We start from the raw sequence: 16,434 nt of genomic DNA, 5'->3' as shown, positions 1-16,434 counted from the left end.
GGGAAAGCATGAGCTTTAATTTTTTTTTTTTTTCGGTCATGAGAGACCTTAGTGCCCTGACCAGGGATCAAACGTGTGCCCCCTACATTGGAAGTGCAGTCTTAACCACTGTACTGTCAGGGGAATCCCAGCATGAACTTTGATATCAAGAAGTATTAGGTCAGTGGCAAATTAGAAGTTATAAATAAGTATATTATCAATATTTGTATTCAATTGCATGTATACATTGATTAAGATGATAGGTGTTTCAGTGCATAATAGGAAAGCACAAAATATGCTTGGGAGATGAAGATTGGACCTATAAACCTTGCTTTGTGAAAACGGGTGCAGGGTATACCATAGCAGTTTCTGGACTGATGTTGATCTATGGATTAATTTAATCCCTATAAAAATCCAACAGATTTCTTTGAGGAAATAGACAAGCTGACTCTAAAATTTAAGTGGAAATGCACAGGGTCTAGAGTAGTCAGAAATTATCTTGGAGAAAAAGAACAAAGCTGAAGGAGTAAAATATTTTAATTAGGACTTAACCATAAGCCTAGAGTATTCAAGAGAATGTGGTATTAGGGAAATAGAGACAAGCAGGTCAATGAAACAAATTAGAAATTTTAGAAACCCACCAACACACGTTAACTGACTTTTTACAATGGTCCCAGGTCAGTACAATGTGAGAGGGAAAGTCTCTTTTAACAAGTATTGCTGGGACAACTGGATAACCATATAGGTTAAATGAACTTCAACCTCTAGCTCATTCCACAAAAAAAAAAAAAAAAAAAAAAATGAGAGCTAAATGTAAAGCCTACAACTATAAAGTTTCTATGTAGAATAGAGGAAAAGATCTTTGTGACCTTGAGGTAGGCAAAGGTTGTTTGGACAGGATACAAAAAGCAAGAACCATGGGGTGGGGAAATTGATAAATTGCACTCAAGAAAGTTAACATTTTCTGATACCAAAAGAAACTATTAAGAAAACAAATAGATAAGACAGTGAATGAGAACATATATCACAGCACATAAAAAGATAACTCAGAAAAATGACATAAGATTTAAACATACATTTCACAAAAGGAGGTATAAAAATAGCCATATTGGCTATTATTTAATAGCACATGAAAAATTGCTGAACAGCACTAGTCTTAGATATGAGAGCTAAAGCATAGGCAACAAAGGAAAAAAATAGATAAATGGAACTTCATCACAATTAAACCTTTTACGCTTCAGAGGTTATTATCCAGAAAGTGAAATGACAACCCATAGAATGCGAGGAAATGTTTGCGTATCATATATCAGAAAAGAAATTCATATCTAGAATGTACTAGTAACTCTTAACAACTCGGTAGTAAAAAGATAACTAACCCAATTAAAAATAGGTACTGCTCCAAAGAAGACTCACAAATGACCTATAAGCATAGGAAAAGATGCTCAGCTTTGTTAGCCACTAGCAAAATGCATGTCAAAACTGAGGTCAGATACTTGATGCCCGTTAGGATGGCTATATTCAATAAAACATAAAAAATGGTGAGGATATGGACACATTGAAGCCTTGCTATTGGTAATGGAAAATGGTGCAGCCACCTTTGAAAAACAGTTTGACAGCTCGTCAAAAGATTAAACATGGAGTTACCATATGGTCCAGAATTTCACTCCCAGGTATATCCCCAAGAGAAATAAAAAAATATATGTGCACAGATAAATGTCTATACAGATATTCATAACAGCCAAAAAAAAAAAAAAAAATGGGAACAACCTAAATGTCCATCAACTGACTAACGGAAAAGTAAGAGGTAGAATTTTTTACAGAGGACTATTATTCAGCGTTTAAAAGAAAAGAATGAAGTACTGGTACATACCATGACATAAATGAACCTTGAAAATATGCTAAGGGAAAGAAACCACTCCACAAAGAAGCACATATGTATGATACCACTTATATGAACTGTCCAGAATAGCGAGATCTATAGAAACATAAAGTAATTTATGTTGTTGTAAATAAACATAATAAAGAAATTTATTGTAAATAAACAATAAAGTAAATTTGTTGTTGTTGTCACTCCTTGGAATCCCATGGAGGACGGCCCACCAGGCTCCTCTGTCCATGGGATTTCCCAAGCAAGAATACTGGAGTGGGTTGTCATTTCCTTCTCCTCAGGATCTTCCAGACCCAGGGATCAAACCCTTGTCTCCTGCTTTGGCAGGTGGATTCTTTACCACTGAGCAACCAGGGAATCCCTATAAGGGCTGAGAACACTCTAAATGTTGGTGACCATGTGAAATCTCTGAAACCCTCAAACGTTGATGGAAGCATGAAACAGTACAACTACTTTGAAAATAGTTTGGCAGTTTCTTAAAATGCTGAATACTCCCATCTGAAGATCCAGTAATTCCACTCCTAGAACTGTCCTCAAGTGAAATGAAAACATATGTCCACAAAAAAACTTGTACAAGAAAATTCATTATAGCTTCATACATTATAGCCTCAAATGGGAAACATCCCCAAAGTTGCTCCAAGAGGAGAATGGATAAACAATGTATGGAAAGAATGAACTACAAACACGTGCAACAACATGGATGATTGTTTTAAAAAAAACATGCTCACTGAAAGCTAGACACCAAAAGTAACATACTGACTGATTTCCTTTTTATGAAATCTAGTAAGAGGAATAACTAATGTGTAGTGTGAGAAGTAGTGTGAGAAGGCAGTAAAATATCCATTGAACCCCTACTCTACAACAGGCACTGTTCTAGGAGTTGGGAACACTGGTGATAAAGCTCCCCAATCTTGCCTTCATGGAGTTTACATTCTGATGGGAGAGACAATTAACAGACATATTTAATAGCAAGTGCTGGGCGTGGGGGGGGGTGGGGATAGTAAGGGAATTTAGAGCAAATTGTTCTATGAAATGCAGAAACTTTGGAGATTCTGGGCATGATCTATGCTCAAGAGGAGCCCAAAGCCCATGTCTTTTTTATTTAATTACAGTTTGCCGGCCCTAATAGTCTGCTGCTTCAATATTTGTGCCTATTTCTGGACTGAGTTCCCACTTAGCTATGACTTTTCTGGTTCCCCTTTGGGATACAAATGTGTACTCAGCACTTGCTGCCCTATATGTTTCTGGACTGGACCCAAAGTAGATGGAATCACTACTGGGTGAGGTTCATTTCTAAGTTGCAGGTAGTTGCAAGGGACAGCCTACGGGCAAAACTCGCCAGAACTGCTGAGTCTCTTTACCCGGCCTCTATCCCTTCTTGACTTCTGCCAGTGTGCCCTTGCTCTTCTTTCATTTTACTTCCTTTCAGGAGCTGGCAGCTAAACTATCCCCCATACTGTGCGCTTGCGTTTACCTGACCTCTGGCTTACAGGGATTCTTAAGAAAAGGGAGGACAGTTCAGAGGACTTTCCTACCTCTTCCCACTGCTGGGAAGGCAAAGATTTCCCCCACCCACATGACAAGAAAGAACATGACCCCACGCAGGCAAGCAGGTCACTATTAGGAGAGAGAGAGATACTTCTGGGGCATAGAGGTGCTTCTCAGCCTGGCATCAGCTCTTCCCCTTGTGTGAAGGCCTCTCTTTAGTGACCTGGCCCCTCCAAGCCTGGCTTTGGGTGTCTCACGCTAAGCAGCCCAGTGGGAAGGCAGTAGGCTTCCATGGGAGGCCATGATCCTCCTGGAGGGGGCGTCTTTCAGGTGTTGGGGTGGGGAGAGTGGCCCAAGCCCAAAGCTTTCAGGAAGAAGCAGACTTGTGAGGCAAGGTTCCTTCTCCCTTTTTCACCTCCTGTGACTGTGAGTCATTCTTGGCTACAAAACCAGCTGCTACGTTGTCAGGACAGTCCCTCTGTGGACTCCATGTGGCCAGGGCAAAGGTTTTGAAATGTAGGGGCTGTACTTTGCATGCTGGTGATTCTGTCAGTTTATGAGTGTCTCTCTGCTTTCTGGATCCAGGGTGAAGCCTCCAGAATCCTTGTTCTGAAGACCCTGGCATCCTGGGTGTTAGGATACTGGCTCCCTGTTGCTTTGTAGCTGACCACATCACAGCTTAGGTTAGTAGGTTTCAGCATTCTTTCCCTTTGTGTAGTAGGCAGTGGGGTGACACAGTAGACAACCCCGCTTGGGAAATAAACCGACACTTGAGAATATGGAAAATAGCAAGATTCCAGAGCTGATTCCTTTCACTTCCAACTCTCGTCCCAACTTCATCTCCAACTTGCTCTTTTAACGCTTTGTCCCTCAATCTCTCCTCTGCAAAATGGAGGCAAGCCATCTTCAGTTATCATATACTTTTCTCATAGGAGGGAAGTCAATGAATACCTAGCTCTGGTCTCCCAGGGGTTTGGGGAAAGGATGAGGGCCCATGTGATTGGCTTTCTGTACACGGGTGACCTGTATCCCAGGAAATCACATGATTCTCATGAACACTTGCTTGTGACACAGAAAGGCCCCTGTGCTGGACACAGTTTGGGCCTCCCTTTTTCCTTCCCTTGACTTGTTTAGGAAGAAGGGCTTGAGGACACATGTTTGGGATCATGGCACATTAGGCTGCAGAAGGAAAGAGGGGGATGGAGTGGCAGCTTAGTGGTGGGGGCTGGGCCTTGGGTAACACTTCCCTTGAGGATCTGTGACTGTCCCAGTCAAATGTCAAATGGGGGTGGGGGAGTACGTTCACAGATCTTCTTGTGACCTGGACAGCCCACTCGGCAGTCTCTTCCTTTTGCTCTCAGGGATCCCTGTATGGAGAAACCAGTAACATCTATAAGATCTGAACCTGGGGAGGTCAGGTTTACAGAAGGACTGGCTGCGACCCTCATAGGTGCTCAGGGACCTCACACTTGTCCCCTGCCCCAATCCCCCCCCCACCCCCCCGATCTGTCTTTCCTTACTTCCTTCTTCCTCGCTCTTTCCCACAGATCTAAGCCAAACTTTAGATGTACATAAGTAAAGATAAGGGCTTCCCAGGTGGCACTAATGGTAAAGAATCCACCTGCCAATGCAGCAGATGCAAGTTCAATCCCTGCATCAGGAAGATCCCCTGGAGGAGGAAATGGCACCCAATGGCAACCCACTCCAGTATTCTTGCCTGGAGAATCCCATGCACAGAGGAGCCTGGTGGGCTACAGTCCATGGGGTCACAAAGGGTCGCAACATGACTGAGCACACACACACACAAGTAGAGATAATTCATTTCCTTGACCTAACGTCCTACCCGATGATGACGGTAACTAGGCTCATTTCCTCCCCCATGACTGACAGGTACCCAAGGCTTCTCTTCAGTCCCTCAGATCCTGAGATTAAAGTGTCTGCTTACTCAAACAAGCACATTGAGACAAGGTGTGATCCAGCCAGCCCCATGTCACTGTCCTTCCATACTGCCCATGGCCTTGTGACATCAGGGCAAGAGACCAGAGCTGTCCAGACTGTCATCACCTCCCTGACCTCAAGGTTTCCCGTGAGACCTGGCAATGTGGAGAACGGAGGGAAGTCAGCACCCACATCTGGCCTGGGCTTGTCCGCAGCCTGTTCTCTGTGCAGAGACAAGGGGCAGGACCCTCCTGGGCTTTGGGCTCCTTCCTGTCTCGTGGTCCAAGCTGAGTCACAGACAGCAGACAGCCAGGAGAGCTAGCATCGGTGGACTCCCTTCCTCCTGCCCAGAGGAGTGGGGACCAGGCTAGTCTATCTTCTGGGCTCCCACTGGCTTCTGGGGGAAATTGAGTAAAACAAGGGATGGAGACCCTGCACTTCCAGAAATATATCAGCTCTCTCATGCAGTGAATATGGAGTGCCACATGGTCCCAGGCATAATGGTAAGTGCTTAAGTCATAAGGAGGTCCTGACCTTGGGCAACTCACCATAGTAGTGGAGATCCTTATAACCCTGGATAGTGGTGTTTAGCTCAGGGTGCTATGGACTCCAGGGAGAGGCACATACCAGACCAGCTTGGGAGAATCAGGGGAGACTTCCTGGAGGAGGTGGCAGTGGTGAGTCTCAAGGTACCATTGGGATGGATGTGGAGAAGGGCAGTTGACAAGTTTAGAGGCTCAGAAGAGGAAGAGAGACTCAAAACTGACACTGCTGAATAGGACTTGAAACACACTCCTCCAAGGACCCAGGCCAGAGAGATGGTGCGAGGTCTTGTGCTATGTGACCCTGGTTGAGGAGAGGTTGGGGCACTTTTCCAGCCAGCTCCCTGTTTGACTGCATGTCTGTGTATCTACACCATCCCCCTCGCCACAGTCCTCCTGTCAGGCCTAGAACAGCAGTGTGTGTGTGTGTGCATGCCTGTGTGTACACACATACAGCCATGTGCCACTGTGTCCCCAGTGCGGGGGGGTGGGGAGCAGGTTTGGTGCCTCTACCAAGTAATTACTGCCCGTCTCTGGGAACTGGGCCTATGTCTGCAGATCAGAGTGAGTGCTACTGGGGGCAGTAAATGGGCAGAATGTGGGACCAGGGCCTAAGAGTTTGGGCATGCGAGACTTGGAGACAAAGGTCTTATTAGAACCTTTGTTCAAAGGTCCAGGCTGGCGATCTCACTGACGCCCTGGGGTGGGGGCGGTGACACCCAGGAACAGATCTTGGGACCGGGGCCAGGCTGGCAGTTTCTGTGGTGGCCTGACTTTTCCCCAGGGCTCTTACCCCAGCCAGGGAAGATGTCCCATACCTGAGCATTTCATCTGTGGTGGGCAGCAAGAAGGACTGACCCAGGGCCTCCAATAACAAATACATGAGCTGGAAGGAAAGCCTTTCTTGCCCTGACTCTGTTCTGACCTGAATGGAGAAGAGAGGGCCTGCCCTATCCTTGCTTTTGTGGTCAGAGAGAGGTGTACCCCGCTTGCTTCGTATAGTGGCTAAGGGGAGTCTCACTGTCTTCCAGAATTCCAAACCAAGGTTCCCTCTGTCCTACAGGCGAAAGGCTAGAGGCCTTAACCATCCATGCCCTCAGCCCCTCTCTTCTGCATCTCTCCCTCCCTGCTTGTTGCTCCCTGCAGGCCCCTACCTGAACCCAGCCCCCACGAGGCACCCTCTCCCCAGCTGATCCAGCCTCTAGCCTCCACAGGTAGTTGGCCTGCTCTCCCTGCCCTTCCCTTTGCCTGATAGTAACCTCTTCCACAGCTGATGTCACCCTGCTTTCCATTGACACAGCAGCTGAGCCAGGTACAGCAGGGGTGCCCGGACCAGAGGGCAGCTGTCTGTGTCCCGAGTCAGGCTTCCCTTGGCGCCTTCTCTGCGCAGCCTCTCCCAGCCAAGAGCCTGCTGCTCTCCCTCTGAGCCAGTGTATCCACCTGAGGATTGAGTGTTGACTGAGCCTTCACAGTGCCCAGTGGAGTGTTAGTTCTCTGCTCTGCCGGGGTGGTAGTGGTGGGTGGGAAGGTGGTGGAGAATGCAGCCAAGGCTCTGAAGCTGTCCCCGGGGAGCTCACAGCTTTCCAAAGGAAACAGGACAAAGTACAATAGCCAACTGGGCAGGATAGCATCTGATGACCGCAGGGTACAAACAGACCCTATTAAATGGGGAGTGGGTTCAGGAGAGGTTCCTAACTGAAGTGCCCCTAGAATTGGTTATAGGAGAGAATGGGCTTGAGACAGACTCATTTAGCAATTTTTTGAGCGTCTCTTCCTATGCAGTGGCCTGGGTGTTCTGACAAGCTACTAATATTTATTGATATATTTAGCCTATTTTACAAGGCTCAGAAGGCTGTACCAGTCTGGGGCTATTAGGGTGGGGGTGATGTTGGGGGGTACATATCAGCTCCCTTTGCTAGGGGTGGATATATACTTCATAGGTTTGTCTAGCAAGGAGTTCATTCCAAGCATGGAACAAATGTGCTGAGTGGGGAGTGGAAAGGAGTCTTGCTAGTCCCATTGCCCCCATCCTGGTTCCATCAACCCTGGTCCGGGTCCCTGGGCAGGTTACAGTCTGGAAACCCACCCCACCACCACCACCTTCCGTATCACCTGAGGTGTCTTCCTTTTATTCCACTCCCCAACTCCACCTTTCTTTTCCACCTCTCTCTGCTCAGGAGGGAAAAGGGGAAACCCCACACTTGCCCTCAGCTTCCTCTGTCATCTAAGTGAAAATAATGCAATTGGGGTAGATTGCCAGGCCATTCTCTGCTGCTCCCATGCCAGGGATTGCCTGGTTTCCCTTTTAAACTCCCAAGTTGTTTCTTCCTATTTCCCTAAGGGACTCTGTGTTTGCAATGTCACCTGGCCCAGATATGCTCTTGCAGAATCCTTGCTTTCCGCATGTGCTTCTTTCAAGCAACAGACTGGAGAGCTAGCTGTAATCAGCCCATCTCTGCCAACCCTGTCTTTCAGCTGAGGACCAGCCAGGGGAGAGAGGGGCAAAACCCAGAGGTCCAAGCACAATGAGCCCTCAGCACTCAGGGCAGCCCTCGGAGGCGACTGACGTGGTAAGTTCCTGTCATGTCGGGTACCCACACGTCTTCTTCCCTAACACCCTTCTCCCCAAACTTCTGCTTTCCGTGGGCAAATGCCAACTTCTTCCTGGCCCCCAAGAGCTCCCTGGCCCTCTGGACCACTTGGCAAAGCTATGTTATGGGCCCTGGTGCTGGTCAACCCATCTCTTGCCAGGGCAGACTGGTGCCTGGGCCTGTGGGTCAGGGCTGAAGCCAATACCCAGTTAATCCCATCACCTCATTCAGTTTTCGAGAGCTTATAAGAAGGAAGGTGCCAAAGACAGGGGCCTCGAAAAGGTAGGGCTTTCTTGGGAGGGTATATGGCTTGGATTCATCCAGGAAGGTGGAGAGTTGGATGCAGCATGAAGCAGATGGGAGAGAGGTTGGGGAGTGGGGCATGAAGTCAGCACAAGAGGTGTGAAGTGGGGATTGAACTGCCCCCCTCAGAGATGGGGAACACAGATGGCCCTTGGTGGAGACTACTGAGGGCTGTTGTTCAGTCTCTAAGCTGCAACGATTTGTGACCCCATGGACTGCAGCACACCAGGTTTCTCTGTCTTTCACTATCTCCTGGAGTTTGCTTAAACTCATGTCCATTGAGTTGGTGATGCCATCCAACCAGCTCATCCTCTGTCACTGCCTTCTCCTCCTGCCTTTAATCTTTCCCAGCATCAGGGTCTTCTCCAATAAGTCAGCTCTTTGCAGCAGGTGGCCAAAATATTGGAGCTTCACCTTCAACATCAGTCTTTCCAATGAATATTCAGGGTTGATTTCCTTTAGAATTGACTGGTATGATCTCCTAGCTGTTCAAGAGACTCTCGAGAGTCTTCTCCAGCACCACAATTGGAAAGCATCAGTTCTTCGGTGCTCAACCTTCTTTATGGTTCAACTCTCATATCCATACATGACTAATGGAAGAACCATAGCTTTGACTAGATTGACTTTGGTGGCAAAGTGATGTCTCCACTTTTTAATATGCTGTCTAGGTTGGTCAGAGTTTCTCTTCCAAGGAGCAAGCGTCTTTTAATTTTGTGACTGCAGTCACCATCTGCAGTGATTTTGGAGCCCAAGAAAATAAAATCTGCCACCGTTTCCACTTTTTCCCCTTCTATTTGCCACGAAGTGATGGGACTGGATGCCATGATCTTAGTTTTTTTAATGTTGAGTTTTAAGTCAGTTTTTTTCACTCAGTTCTTCTACCTTCATCAAGAGGCTCTTTAATTCCTCTTGGCTTTCTGCCATTAGAGTAGTATCATCTGCATATCTGAGATTGTTAATATTTCTTCTGGAAATTTTAATTCCCGTTTGGGATTCATCCAGCCCAGAATTTTGCATGTTAAACTCTGCATAAAAGTTAAATAAGCAGGGTGACAATATACAGCCTTGGTGTTCTCCTTTGCCCATGTGGAACCAGTCTGTTGTTCGATGTCAGGTTCTAATTGTTGCTTCTTGACCTTAGGAGGTTTCTTAGGAGACAAGTAAGGTGGTCTGGTATTCTCATTTCTTTAAGAATTTTCTACAGTTTGTTGTGATCCACAGTCAAAGATTTTCACATAGTCAATGAAGAAGATGTTTTTCTGGAATTCTCTTGCTTTTTTTATGATCCAATGGATGTTGGCAATTTGATCTCTTGTTCCTCTGCCTTTTATAAATCCAGCTTGTACATCTGGAAGTTCTCGGTTGACATACTGTTGAAACCTCGTTTGAAGGATTTTGAACATTACCTTGGTAGCATGTGAAATGAGCGCAAGTGTCCTGTAGTTTGAACATTGTTTGGCATTGCCTTTCTTTGGAATTGGAATGAAAACTGACCTTTTCCAGTTCTATGGCCACTGCTGAGTTTTCCAAGTTTGCTGGCATCTTGAGTGCAGCACTTTCATGGCATCATATTTTAGGATTTGACATAGCTCAGCTGGAATTGCATCACCTCCACTAGCTTTGTTTGTAGTAATGCTTCCTAAAGCCCACTTGACTTCACACTCCAGGATGTCTGGCTCTAGGTGAATGACGACACCATCATGGTTATCTGGGTCATTAAGATCTTTTTTGTATAGTTCTTCTGTGTATTCTTGCCACCTCTTCTTAATATCTTCTGCTTCTATTAAGTCCATACCATTTCTGTCCTTTATTGTGCCCATCTTTGCATGAAATGTTCCCTTGGTATCTCTAATTTTCTTGAAGAGATCTCCAGTCTTCCCCATTCTATTGTTTTACTATATTTCTTTGCATCGTTCACTTAAGAAGGCTTTCTTATTTCTCCCTGGTATTCTCTGGAACTCTGCATTCAGTTGGGTATATCCCTTTCTCCTTTGCCTTTTGCTTCTCTTCTTTTCTCAGCTATTTGTAAGGGCTCCTCAAACAACCATTTTTCCTTCCTGCGTTTTTTTCCCCTTGGGGGTGGTTTTGGTCACCCACTCCTGTATAATGTTATGAACCTCTGCCCATAGTTCTTCAGGCACTCTGTCTACCAGATCTAATCTCCTTGAATCTATTCATCACCTCCACTGTATAATCATAAAGGACTTGATTTAGGTCATACCTGAATGATCTAGTGTTTTCCTCTACTTTCTTCAATTTAAGCCTGAATTTTGCAATAAGGAGCTCATTATCTGAGCCACAGTCAGCTCCAGGTCTTGTTTTTGCTGATTGTATAGAGTTTCTTCATCTTTGGCTGCAAAGAATATATTCAGTCGGATTTCATTATTGACCATCTGACAATATCCATGTGTAAAGTCATCTCTTGTGTTGTTGGAGGAGTGTTTGCTATAACCGGTGTGTTCTCTTGGTAGAACTCTGTTAGCCTTTGCCCTGTGTCATTTTGTACCTGAGGCCTGAGGCTGTTCCTTTTCTGAAGGAAGATGTGGAGGCCATGAGAACAGGCCTTACACATTACCAACTGCTGGTGGGATAATTGACCAAGAGCCTCCACCTGGGCCACTTACAGGTGAGCAGCCCAGCCAATAATTGAGCTTAGCAGGGATACTAAGGCAGGCTCCTTCCTGGGAGACAGAATTCTGGTCATTTGTTTGGGCTTCCTGAAGGTCTTGGCCAACGTTTCTGAGACTAACTATACTGCAGGAGGCTCCACACCAACTTTCCTACTGTCTCTTCTTCATTTGGGGTCAGATTCACATTCTAGTCTGACAACTCTCCTAGCCTTCCTAGGCTCAGTCCCTATTTTCACTTACAAGTGTTTCCCACACTAAATACCCTCACAAGCTTTATCCTTGGCCTCTGCTTCTCAGAGGACACAGATTCACACAAAAAGTTACCATGCCTCCAGAATGATAAATCCCTGTTGGTTAGGACCTGTTAGTAGAGTTACCAAGAAGAGAAGAGTAAGTAACAGGAAGGAGCAGAGGAGAGACCAGTCCCTAGGTGGGAGACCCTGAGGACACAGCCTTTCAAACTGGGCAAGGGTAGTGCTACCACCTGGTGGGTGTTTTAGGCAAAGCACCGTTGTGCCTTCCCACTGTTCTGTGATCCTGCTCAAGAAGATGGGAGTGAAGAATCTATTCTGGGCCTTGGGATCCCCTCTCCCTCATTTCGGAGAAGGCAATGGCACCCCACTCCAGTACTCTTGCCTGGAAAATCCTATGGATGGAGGAGCCTGGTAGGCTGCAGTCCATGGGGTCGCTAAGAGTCAGACACGACTGAGTGATTTCACTTTCACTTTTCACTTTCATGCATTGGAGAAGGAAATGGCAACCCACTCCAGTGTTCTTGCCTGGAGAATTCCAGGGACAGGAGAGTCTGGTGGACTGCCGTCTATGGGGTCGCACAGAGTCAGACACGACTGAAGCGGCTTAGCAGCAGCAGCAGCTCCCTCATTTACAACATAAATTATAAGAATTGAATTCCAGATTCAAATGTTTATCCTTTAAAGTCAACACCATGGTTGGACATCTGTGTAAATACTAAAAATCACTAGCTTGTATACTTAAATGGGTAAACTGTATGATCTGTGAATTATATCTCAATAAATCTGTTTTTAAAATTCAGCACCAGAAGAGGAGTTGGAATGAATGGAAACTTCTATTTTATTTAAAATAATTTTTATTTTTAAAATGAAAAAAAATAGAAGAATTTTAATTTTAATTGGGAGGATAGTTGATTTACAATGTTGGGTTAGTTTCAGATATTATGAACTGAAGCTTTTAGAACATGAAGATGAGGATGGTTGGTTTCAGTTTCTTGGGACATCCCCAAGCAGATGTGCAAGAAGCTTGCCCAGCAGGTACTCAAATACTTAGTAAATTTACATGTGCAGTTAAATGGAGCCACTTCTTTCATTGCCTTGTGACCCACCCTTTAACCTCTACACCCCTGCTCCTCCACATCAGGCATCTCTAGCCTCCTCACTTTTCAAGGTCTCCTGAGAGATTCTAGTCTAAACATCCAGAAACTTTTATTGGAATTCTTGACTTTTTAGCACCATTTGATACCGTCCATCAGCGCCTACTTCTTCAAACACTCCTCCTCTGACTTTCGTGTCTTGAAAATCTCTGGTCCTCCTCCTGTCTCTAATGACTCTTTCTCCCTTTTGGCTCCTCTTCTGTCCTCCAACTCAAGTTCTTTTCTTTCTTTATTCAATCTAATCCTTTGGCAATCTTAACTGTTCCTGTGGCTCCAATAAACTTCTAGCCACACAATCCCCATATTACTGTCCATAGTCTTTATTGCCCACTTAAACTTTAGCCCAAATTGTTCAACAGACTGTCAGATTTCATCATCTTAACACTTTAGACTCAAATATGCTTAAAGCCAAATTCATCACCTTCCTACTGAAATCCACTCCTCTTTCGCTCCATCTCCCCACCCACCTTGTAATAGCATCACCACTCTTCCAATTGTCCAGGTTTGAGACCTTAGATCTGCCTCTGATTTCTCTCCCTTGTACCCCACATCCTTCAGGTACATCATAATCCCAGCAGATGCCACCTAAGAGATTTCTCATATATCTTTCCTTTCCTTTCTAGTCTTATTTCACCAAATGAAATTCGTACTTTCATTATCTGTCCCTGAACTAACACAGCAATTTTCCAACTGATTTGCTTGCTTCCAGTTTCTCCCCAAACCAACCTATCCTGTTGTCAGACTGTTTTCCATAAAATATAGCTTTAATATAGTTACTCTGTTCAGATGCTTTGTCTGTCTTTCTGTTGCCTAATAAATAAAATGGCTGGTATATGAGGGCTTCCATATTTTCTCCCAACCCTCTTTCCTGGCTCCCTTTCTATACTCCAGCCAAAGTGGGATTGTTCTTCCAAAAGAGACTTACTTTCAGCTTCCCACCTGCCTGGCTTCATACACGCTGCTGCCCCTGCAGGCTGATACGCGGGAAGTCATTACCACTGTCGTCAGACCCCATTTGGAAGCCTGACACCACCATAAGTTCTCTCTCTGATCCTCAGTTTCTTCCACCTGTAAAATAGAGATAATGAAAAGCTAATTGTATGAGAGATAACTGAGGTCATATTAATACACAGTAAAGAATCTGGCATTTTGGTTAAGTGGTAACTAGCTGGGAGGGATTGGGGGCAGGAGGAGAAGGGGACGACAGAGGATGAGATGGCTGAATGGCATCACCGACTCGATGGACATGAGTTTGAGTAAACTCCAGGAGTTGGTGATGGACAGGGAGGCCTGGCGTACTGCAGTTTGTGGGGTCGCAAAGAGTCGGACACGACTGAGCGGCTGAACTGAACTGATACCTTATTGTGCTGTGCTCAGTCCAATTCTTTGCGACCCTGTGGGCTGTAGCCTGCCAGGCTTCTCTGTCCATGAGATTTTCCTGGCAAGAATACTAGAGTGGGTTGCCATTTCCTCCAGGGCATCTTCCAGACCCAGAGATGGAACCCATGTCTCCTGCATTGCAGGCAGATTCTTTATTGCTGAGCTACCAGGGAAGCCCCAACTATACCTTATTTCTGCCTCTTAAAATATTATCCATCCTTCAAAATCCATTTTGGTGCTATTCCCATTCAAAATTCCCTTCTTGACCTTCCCAATGCCAAACTCAATCACCTTCCTTCCTCTGTGAGATACTGTACTTCCCATTATATTACTTATCATTGTAGCTATTTTCATATCTGCCATACTTTTCACCCATATTCTTCCCCAGCTGTAATCTCCAAGGAAGTAGCAATTAGGCTTAGAGCAGGCAGGCGGTAAGCAAGTCTACTACATGGTGACTCCCATGTCAAGAAATGAACACACTGATGTCTCACTGGTATGGAGAGCTAGTGCTGTGAAGGCAACCAGCCAAGAGGTTCTCTGAGTCTGAAATAAAAATGAACCTCAGATTTTTATGTACATAACTACCGACAACTGGCTTTTTAAAAATAATTATTTTTTCCAAATATGAAAGTACTCATAATCATTGTAGAAAAAATTAGCAAAACAATAAGCATCTATAATCACACCATCCAGAGCTACCATTACTAAATACTTTTATTCTTCGATATAGTCCTTTTTTGATGCATCTATCTAAGTATATACAGAGAAAATTTGAATTCTGTACATGTATATGCTAGAGGTTTTAACATAACATACACTGAGCTTTTTCTTATGACATTAAATGTTACTCAAAAATGTTGCTTTTTTCTGCACAACAATCCATTATGTGAATGTGTCTTAATTTATTTGATCTTTTTTTCTATTGTTGGATATTTGGGCTTCCTCTTTTCCAGCATTTTAAAAAATTAATAACTTATCAATCATATTGATAGAGATACCAAGGTAGATTTCTCGATTTTAGATAACAGGGCCAGTGGAACAAAAGAAAAGAAAGCTCTTGGTTCTGAATTCCTGTTCAGGAAGTTTTTTAAAAAAAATTTGAAAAATGATTGACCTTTATTGAGGTGTGATTGCCATACAAAAATCTGTATTTATTTAATGTATACCACTTAGTGAGTTTGGCAATAAGTGTACAGCTTTAAAACCATCACCTCAGGAAATTTTAATCAATTAGTAGTTTCACCAGCTACTCTAGCTCTTTTATTCATTTGTCTCCTTTTCAGCTTTTAAAGAGATAACCAATTTCAGGAGTGAAAAAGTTGTTGGATTCCCTGTTTTTGGAAAGAAGCTAAGGCATGAGTAATTCAAGCTTAGCTCAGCTCCCATTCCAGTGACCATGAGGAATAAAGATCACTGTAAGTTTTAATATTTCTTGCAGTGTTGTAACTTTCTTTTCATTTGATCTTTTAACTTGATCTGTTTTCTTGTGCGTGCTATCTGTAAAACATGTCTGCCTCTCAGAAAATGTGGTGTGCTGCAGGAACAAGAAGCGGGAAGAGAGATAGAAATCATCATTCCATTCCTCACTGACCTCAGAAAGTTGGATCTCCTGCCGCAGAGCACCTGTTGCACCTGTTGCTTCTCCCTTACAGTACTTTTTATGATGATAAACCATCAATTATTTGTATATTTGTTTAATGTTTATCTTCCTCACCAGAATGTAAATTTCATGAGGCAGGGGGCCCTAATGATCTCCTTTGCTATTTCAGTAAACATCTGTGGAGTGAATTATGATTGGAATGAGGACTCGGGATGGAAGAAGATGTGGCTTCTCTAATGGGGCTCTCAGAGGGAGGTACAAGGAGGTATGATGGATGTTTGCCCTGAGAGCCTGAGGTGATGCTGGAGGAGTGAACCCCGAGGGACCTGCCCTGGGGCTCCAGTCTCCCCTCTACACAGGCTTGGGACAGTCAGTCAAAGTGCCTCATGTGAAATGTGGTGAGTGGCTCTGAGGAGAACCGCATTCTCTCACGTCCTCTTCCCCGAGCCTCTCTATCCTCCATCTCCTTTCCCTCTCATGCCTTTCTTTCTCCTCTCCTCCTCTTTCTTTCTAGCCTGGTGTCTCCTACTCACATGGAGCTCTTTCCTTCCCCAATCCACCCCCTCCAGCAGGTGGCCTGATTAACACTCCACTAACACGCCAGCTTGGAGGAGGCAATGGCACCCCACTCCAGTACTCTTGCCTGGAAAATCCCATGGATGGAGGAGCCTGGTAGGCTGCAGT

General features: G+C 44.8%; 1 protein-coding gene across 1 annotated transcript in view; it reads left to right on the top strand.

The window, feature by feature from the left end:
• The first annotated feature begins 16,110 nt into the window (after positions 1-16,110).
• Positions 16,111-16,434, top strand: part of PKD2L1 (polycystin 2 like 1, transient receptor potential cation channel) — a 44,511-nt gene continuing 44,187 nt past the window's right edge. Inside the window, exon 1 of the mRNA XM_061163129.1 lies at positions 16,111-16,148. The gene's annotated coding sequence lies outside the window, so the exon portion shown is untranslated. The remainder of the gene's footprint in view (positions 16,149-16,434) is intronic.

This window comes from Dama dama, chromosome 15 (assembly GCF_033118175.1).
Source record: "Dama dama isolate Ldn47 chromosome 15, ASM3311817v1, whole genome shotgun sequence".
Taxonomy (NCBI): Eukaryota; Metazoa; Chordata; class Mammalia; order Artiodactyla; family Cervidae; genus Dama; species Dama dama.
This window is presented reverse-complemented; position numbering and strand designations above follow the sequence as displayed.